The sequence below is a fragment of the Physeter macrocephalus genome, chromosome 18, assembly GCF_002837175.3.
Source record: "Physeter macrocephalus isolate SW-GA chromosome 18, ASM283717v5, whole genome shotgun sequence".
Taxonomy (NCBI): Eukaryota; Metazoa; Chordata; class Mammalia; order Artiodactyla; family Physeteridae; genus Physeter; species Physeter macrocephalus.
The window spans coordinates 42098717-42106655 of record NC_041231.1 but is presented as its reverse complement, the minus strand read 5'-3'; positions in this window follow the sequence as shown (position 1 = coordinate 42106655).

Sequence of the window (7939 nt, the reverse complement as noted above, 5' to 3'; positions counted from 1 at the left end):
ACCCATAGGCCTCTTCACTAGAATCCATCTTGGCTAAGAGATGCGTACGCACACAGGGAAGGACCCTGAGTTAAACCAAATGCAGACTCAGAGCCAAGCAAAGCAAGATGATTGGCCAGAGGAAACCTGGAAGTATGTTCCATATAAGTGATTCAAACTGCCACAAGGGCACGACTCTCTCGGAGCCCACCCGAGTGAGAGTACATCTATTCACACATACCCTTTTTCCTCCTAATAAACACTTTACTTGTTTCACTACTTTCCGTGGAAATTTCTTTGTGGAAATTCTACAAAGCCAACAGGCCAGGACCTTGTCACTGGCCACTGGTCTTCGTGGTCTAGTGGCTACTAGCGGGGGATACTCTTTGTTGCGGTGCACGGGCTTCTCATTGCAGTGGCTTCTCTTGTTGTGGAGCACAGGCTCTAGGTGTGCAGGCTTCAGGAGTTGTGGCACGCGGGCTCAGTAGTTGTGGCTTGTGGGCTCTAGAGTGCAGGCTCAGTAGTTGGGGCACACGGGCTTAGTTGCTCTGCGGCTTGTGGGATCTTCCCGGACCAGGGCTCGAACATGTGTCCCCTGCATTGGCAGGCTGTTTCTTGACCACTGTGCCACCAGGGAAGTCCCTGGACCTCCAGCATTCTCTTGTATGACTTCCTTGGATAACCCTTTGCTGGACAGAAATGTTGCAAATATCCTTCCCAGACATCATCTGCCTGTTAACTTTTCCCATGGTGTCTTTCATTGCACAGGTATCTTTCCATTCATTTCCCCCTTTATAATTGTGCTTTCTCATCCAAACTCACACATTTTGTCTATTAGATTCTGGTTTATGTTCTACATTGAGGTCTTCACCAAGTGACAGGAACATGATTCTGCACACCGTGTCTCCCTCTTTCTAGGATTTAGTCCCTCATTTTGATAGAGCACATCCTAACTTAGTTTCCTAAGAAAAGGTGCATTGACACAAATTTGCAGAGTTGCATGGCTGAAAATGACTTTATGCTCAAATCTGATTGATAGTTTTGCTTAGTATAGAATTGTAGATTGAAAATAATTTTCCTCAGAATTTTGAGGACTTTGTTCCACTTTCTTCTAGAAGTCTAATGCTACTCTGATTCTTTAGTCCATGGGATGTAACCTATTTTTTACTCTTTGGAAGCTTTAAAATCTTCTCTTTGGGGCTTCCCTGGTGGTGCAGTGGTTGAGAGTCTGCCTGTGGATGCAGGGAACACGGGTTCATGCCCCGGTCCGGGAAGATCCCACATGCCGCGGGGCGGCTGGGCCCGTGAGCCATGGCTGCTGAGCCTGCGCGTCCGGAGCCTGTGCTCCGCGACAGGAGAGGCCACAACAGTGAGAGGCCCGCGTACTGCAAAAAAAAAAAAAAATCTTCTCTTTATCTCTGATGTTATGAGTTTATTGTTGTTTCAATAAATACTTATGTAATTAGTACACAATTCTATCCAGGTCTTATTCAAATCCTACTCTCTAAAAACGACTGTCCCACCATCCCTGATGATTCTCTCAGCTAACCATCCCACGCCCCTCATCCCTAACAGACATGTTGTTCTCAACCTCTCCAAGACTTTTTTTCTTATTCATTGTGTTGGGTGCTTGATTAGCCTTTTAGTTTAGAAAATTCATGTCATCAAACTCTGGAAAACTTTATTGTATTACTTTAAAAAAAATAATTTCTACCCTTCAATTTTCTCTATTTAATACTTATACTAATCCTATTAGTAAGATCATAGATTGATCCTCTAACTTTTCAATATTTTCTACATTATCTTCTAACTTTTTTTTTGTTCTATTTTTTTGGAAGATTTTCTCCATTTTTTTAAGAGTCTTAACTTTCAAGAGCTCTTTCCTGTCTTCTGAATATTCTTTTAATGGCACACCATTCTTGTTTCACTGATTTATCACCTCTTATCAGTCTAGAATGTTAGTTATAGTTGTTAGTTTGGGGTTTTTTTTTAAAAATAAATTTATTTATTTATTTTTGGCTGTGTTGGGTCTTCATTTCTGTGCGAGGGCTTTCTCTAGTTGCGGTGAGCGGGGGCCACTCTTCATCGCGGTGCACGGGCCTCTCACTGTCCCAGCCTCTCTTGTTGCGGAGAACAGGCTCCAGACGCGCAAGCTCAGTAGCTGTGGCTCACGGGCCCAGTTGCTCCGCGGCATGTGGGATCTTCCCAGACCAGGGCTCGAACCCGTGTCCCCTGCATGGGCAGGCAGATTCTCAACCACTGCGCCACCAGGGAAGCCCTGGGTTGTTTTTTTTTTTTTAACATTTTTCTTCTGTTCCCAGTAGTGCCTCTATTTCTTTTAAGCCTTTTTTTCCTGTTTTTGTTTTTGTCTCAGTCTTTCATGTTAGAAGCTTTATGCAAATGTCAATGATTTACGTTAAATGTTGCCTATTTAAGTGTAAGAGGAGAATGCTAAAAAAATCGAAAGGAAGCTCAGCGTCCATGGGTGGGGCTTATGATGCCATTCAGTAAGGGCTAATAAGGCAGAGTTGGGTTTTGTTTCAAACAACAGTATTCATTTGTTTTATTCTTTGGAGCTTGTGGTAGATTGCATTAGTGGCCTTATATTGACAACTTTTGCTATGGGACTTTGAAGTTTCTTCCCATAAGGGAATAGAATCTATCATCCTGTGCCTTGGGTTTGGCTATGTGACTTGCTTTGGCCAGTAGAATAAGGTGGAATGATGACATGCAAGTTTGACTTCAGCTTTGAAAGGCTTTGCCCATTTATATTTGCCCTTTTGCGCTTCTGCCATTGCCAAGACAAGAAAAAGCCCGGGTAGCCTGCTGCTATGAGGAGGAGGAGAAACGTGGAGCAGAGCTTCCCCGGCCAAGCCACCCCAGTTCAATGCAGCCTAGGTCAACATGCTTACTGTTGCATGACACTGAGGCTTGCAGCAGTTTGTTATGCAGCATTTGTGTAGCAATAATGGACTGATTCCCCAGAGAAGAATCCCAGAACCTTGAGTCGGAGAGTAGGAAAATGAAACTTGACTGCAGGCCTTCAGGGAGCTGAGTTGGCAAAGAGGTCTGGAGGTCTCAATGTTCACCCTACACACTCACTTCCAATCAATCCCTCCATTTTAGTATAGCACTTCACCTCTGCCTTCAGCATGCCTGAAATCCCTGAGTCCAGATGTTCTTTGCTTTAACTTATATGGAAAATAAACCTCTCTCTTGCCAGGCCTGGAGCAGGGGCTATTGCCCAGTGGTATACATGAAGGAGGGGAATAGGGTAATTCCTATAAAGGAAGGGGGAATTCCAACAAATCCTTAAATAAATGTTTAATCCTCACCTAGAGATTCTTAATAGCTGGTGCCCCAATTTCACAGTATGTTATTATTACAGGTTTGTAATGCATTTTAATGTGACTGATCATTATCTTAGTCTCTTTTTTCAAAATTGTCTTAATTGTGGATATTTATTTATTCTTCAATATGATTCTTTTGCCTCAGTGTGCTAATTTACCAAAAACTCCTAATGAGATTTTTATTGAAACTGAGTTTAATTTACAGATTAACTTAGAGATAATTGACAACTTTACAATGTTGTTTCATCAATGACTATTTACTATTTTTCCTATTTATGTAGATCTTCTTTTATGCCCTTTTGAGCTGTGGACAAAAGTGGTATATGTAACTTCAAGGATATGCCCTTAAAGAGAAGTAGCATGCCTTTCTCCTTCTCTTTCATCCTTACTGGCTAGATTACAGATGTAATTATTGATCTTAAAGCTGCCATCTTGGATCATGAAGTAATCTTGGGACTAGAGGCCATATATAGCAAAGTAAAAAGTTGGAAGGGGAAAGAATTTCTTACCCTGTGGGTACCATGCCAGGCCTGGAACATGTTTCTGAACTTAAACCTCAATTTGTTTAAACCACTGCTACTTTGGTTCTGCTTTCATTTACAGCCACCATATAGTTAAACTCTATCCCAGTGATTCGCATAGTGGAGTTCCCTAACAAAGTAGTCACAGAATCACCTGGAAACTTGTTAGGAATACTCATTCTTGGGAACGTGACATACTGAAACAGAAATGATGGGTGGGGCGCAGCAATCTGCTTTAATGAGACCCTCCACCTCATTGGGACTGTTGATAAAGTTTGAAAAACATTACCCTATTTCCCTCTTAGGTTCAACACCCACAGTAGGATTTCTTCATGGGAAGATTTCTTTAGGGGGCAGAGCTCAGAGGTCATCCTGGAGTAAAGGCTGCCACACATATGCTTTGCATAAGTGGAGTAGAGGGCAAGAGAAGAATCTGACTGGTTCATCTATTTCTCACACAGTTGTTTCAAGAATGGCTGATGATTATTGCCCATGGCTTTCTACTGCTGACTTGTTGAACTAGGCAAATGATAAAATGCCATACTGGATCACAGGTGACCAATCTATAATTAGATTCACACTCAGGCCATTCTAATTATACAGGATTAGCTGATTTATTCATAATTCCACAGCACTTCTCTTTTTTACCACACTACACAGAACTACAAGAATGTTCTGGTCTTCTGGGTGCATTAAGTGAGAGATAATCCCATGTTTATTGTAAGAATTTCCTAGGCATACCTTCTGCCAAGTTTCTAACTCAAAAACCAATTTTTGAAAACCCCTTCCTGAAAAGCAACTTACATAAAATTCAATCTCCTTTAAGTGTTTCTTAATTTGCTGAGATCTCCTACTCCTTTGCTATCTGTCTTATTAGCAAGTCAACTTCAGTGAAAATGAAGATTTACTGGCTCACAAAAGTAATAATTCCCATACTATAGTGAATGGTAGCCTCAGGCATGCCATGATCCAAAGGCCCGAAGGAATCCTTAGGACTTAGTCCCTCTTTTTCCATCTTTTGGTTCTACTTTCCTCTGTGTTGGCTCCATTCTCAGCAAGCTACTTCCATGTGGTGTCCCCCAGCAGCTCTGGTTTCGTAATTCTTACAGCCGTCAATCCTAGGAGTTCCACCATGGCACTACAACTAAGGCCCAGTGGCCTGGCTTGCATCATGTGCATATCCCTGAACCAATCACTGTGGCCATATACATAAATTATTCCAACATTCCTCTAAGTAGTTGTACATCGTAGGCTGGTCCCTCCATCACCCAAGAGCAATCATGTGGATGCCCTGCATGGGAATTCTCCAACCATCCTTGTGGAGCTTCTAGGGATGAGGGGTAATCAGGGCTCAGAGGAGCAGAGCTGTGTCTGAGGATGGACAGGTTAAAGAAAATGATCTCTGCCAGCAATTTACAGATCAGAAAATCCCGTGAGTCAGAGAAACAGCTACAAGGAGACATAACATTCTAAGAGTTGACAGAGGAAGGCAGAGACTGAGGGAGAAAGATACTGGGGAACATAAAGAGAGAATTATAATCACAGTGAAAGACAAGATTATGAAGGATAGACAGAGAGGGAGACACAGAGACAGCAATGAAGACCAACCAAGCTACAGAACAGTATGCCCAATGAATGGAGACACAATAACAGCTCCTCCTTCCACCACCCAGCACACACACACACACACACACACACACACACACACACACAAACACTGCCAGAGAGAAATAAAAATTCAGAGAGGCTGAGAAAGACATGTCTTTTGGGTATGAGGGATTTGGGGTGGTTGATGAGAGAACCATTCATTCAGGGATGGTGGGACAGTTGTTTCTAGGGAGAAAGATTTGAGTCATGGTAAAGCCACAAATCCAGGGCCTGGATAGAACTGTGTATTCATTCATTACCTAAATATTTACTGAAATAACAAAAAGACAACCACAACCCAATTAAAAATTGTTTTCAAAACTTGAATAGATTTTTCTCCTAGAGAAGATACACAAATGACCAACAAGCACATTGAGATGCCCAACATCACTCATCATAAGAGAAATGCAAAAGAAAACACAATGAGACACCACTTCACACTTACTAGGATGGCTAGAATTTTCTTTAAAAGGAAAATAACGAGAGTTGGCAGGATATAGAAATATTGGAACACTTGTATATTGCTGATGGGATGTAAAATGGGGTAGCTACTAAGTATTTATAGTGGCAATATTCACAACAGCCAAAAGGTGCAGACAGTCCAAATACCTATCAAGAGTGGATAAACAAAATGTAGCGTATCCATACAATGGATATATATTCTACTATAAAAAGTCATGAAGTACTGATGCATGCTACAACGTGGATGAACCTTGAAAACATCATGTTAAGTGAAAGAAACTAGACACAAAATATTGCATGATTCCACACTAGGTAAATCTATGGAGACAGAAGGCAGATTGGTGGCTGCCAGTGGCTGGAGGAGCAGGTACTGGGGAGTGATTTCTTTTTGGGGACGGGGTTTTCTTTTAGGACAATAAAAATATTTTAGAAATTGATATACATAATAGTGGTTGCTTAACACTCTGAATGTACTAAATGCCACTGAATATTATGTGGTTAATATAAAAATGGTTATGTGAATTTCACTTATTTGTGCAATGTGATGGTCAGTCAGGTGAGGCCACAGAGAATAAGAGAGGCACAGGAAACAAGGGTTACTGTACTTACAGATCCTAGAGAAGAGGTCACCACCTCATGTCACACAGGGTCAGAGGACAAGCATCAGGTACGGGGCAAGCGGCAGAAGACAGGGGTGAGAAAAGAAGTTTTGCCATAGCCTTTCTTGAAGCAGGAAAGGCAAGGTAGGGCAGGGTAAACAGTTCAGGATTGGCTAGTTTGAGTAATTCGGGTGGGCTCTACATTATAGGGGTGGCCCCCAGATGCCCGGTACCTGGACCTTGGATCTGGAACTGGACCTGCAATGATTAAGGCACTGGAATATTGCCCTCTGGGGTGCACAGGCCCGAGAGAGGAGGTAAGACTCTGGATTGGTTGGTTTGTAAATCATAGGCATTCTCCAGGCTGAGTCCTTTGCCATCTCAAAGAATTGGCCAGCCCTGGGAGGGGTAGTCTACCCAAGCCAGAAAGGAATGTTCAAAAATGATGTCAAAATGTCATAATATACAGAAAGTTAAAATATATAGCCAATAACATATTGAAAGAAAGAGAGAGGGAGAAAGAACCAACTGTTCTTGATCCTGGGAACACATCACTGAACCCAGAGTCCCTGCTCTTTTGGAGCTCACCTCCTGTGGTGGGGGGACAGAAAACAGAGAGGTAAGATAACCTTGGTAGGGATGAGGACTGAAATAGGAAAGCAGAGTCAGGAGCTAGCATATACAGTAGTGGGCGGGAAAGCTATTTCAATAAGGTGGTCAAATCAAATGAGGCCTCCCTGGAAGGAACATGGAGCAGAGACAAATCTGAATGGCGTGAGGGCTCCACCTGCAAGAAGACAATCCAAGGAAAGGTGGCAGCAAGAGCAAAGCACTGCGATATGAGGGTGTTGGGGTGTTTTTGATATTAGCAGAGCCACCATGGAGGGCACTGAGAGAGTGAGATGGCAAGAACAGACTGTGTGGGCTTATGTAGTCCCCAGGCGGGTGGGGGCAGTTTGGAATTGGTCTAAATTGAATGAGAATGCTCTTGGATTGGAAGAATTAACATTGTTAAAATGGCCATGCTACCCAAAACAATCTACAGATTTAACTCAATCCCTTATCAAATTACCCATGACATTTTTCACAGAACTAGAGCAAATAATCCTAAAATTTATATGGAACTATAAAAGACCCAGGATTGCCAAAGCAATCCTGAGGAAAAAGAACAAAGCAGGAAGCATAACCCTGCTAGACTTCAAACAATACTACAAAACTACAATAATCAAAACAACATGGGGGGCTTCCCTGGTGGCGCAGTGGTTGCGCGTCCGCCTGCCGATGCAGGGGAACGGGGTTTGCGCCCCCGTCTGGGAAGATCCCACATGCCGCGGAGCGGTTGGGCCTGTGAGCCATGGCCGCTGAGCTTGCGCGTCCGGAG